This window comes from Otolemur garnettii, unplaced genomic scaffold (assembly GCF_000181295.1).
Source record: "Otolemur garnettii isolate 467f Iridium unplaced genomic scaffold, OtoGar3 scaffold00278, whole genome shotgun sequence".
NCBI lineage: Eukaryota > Metazoa > Chordata > Mammalia > Primates > Galagidae > Otolemur > Otolemur garnettii.
Window position 1 is genome coordinate 877,763 of NW_003852673.1, and position 503 is coordinate 878,265.

Here is a 503-nt window from a genome sequence, read left to right on the forward strand (position 1 = left end):
AAATAAAGGAAGAATGGGGGTGGAGTCCTCAGACGGCTGGTGCACCGGTCCAGAACATCCTCCTGCTTCAATCATGGCTTGTGGTCTGGTCGCCAGCAACCTGAATCTCAAACCTGGGGAGTGCCTCAGAGTACGGGGCGAGGTGGCCCCTGACGCCAAGAGCTTTGTGCTGAACCTGGGCAAAGACAGCAACAACCCGTGCCTGCATTTCAACCCCCGCTTCGATGCCCACGGGGATGCCAATACTATCCAATACTATCGGGTACAACAGCAAGGACGGCGGGGCCGGGGGGCTGAGCAGCGGGAGGCTGCCTTTCCCTTCCAGCCTGGAAGTGCCGTGGAGCTGTGCATCAGCTTTGGCCAGGCAGACCTGACCGTCAAGCTGCCAGATGGTTACTCATTCAAGTTCTCTAACCGACTCAACCTGGAGGCCATCAACTACATGGCAGCTGATGGTGACTTCAAGATCAAGTGTGTGGCCTTTGATTGAAGTCAGCTGGCCC

General features: G+C 57.1%; 1 pseudogene; it reads left to right on the forward strand.

Annotated features, from left to right (window-relative positions):
- The first annotated feature begins 37 nt into the window (after nt 1–37).
- On the forward strand, nt 38–490 carry LOC100941848 (annotated as a pseudogene).
- Nucleotides 491–503: the final 13 nt, after the last annotated feature.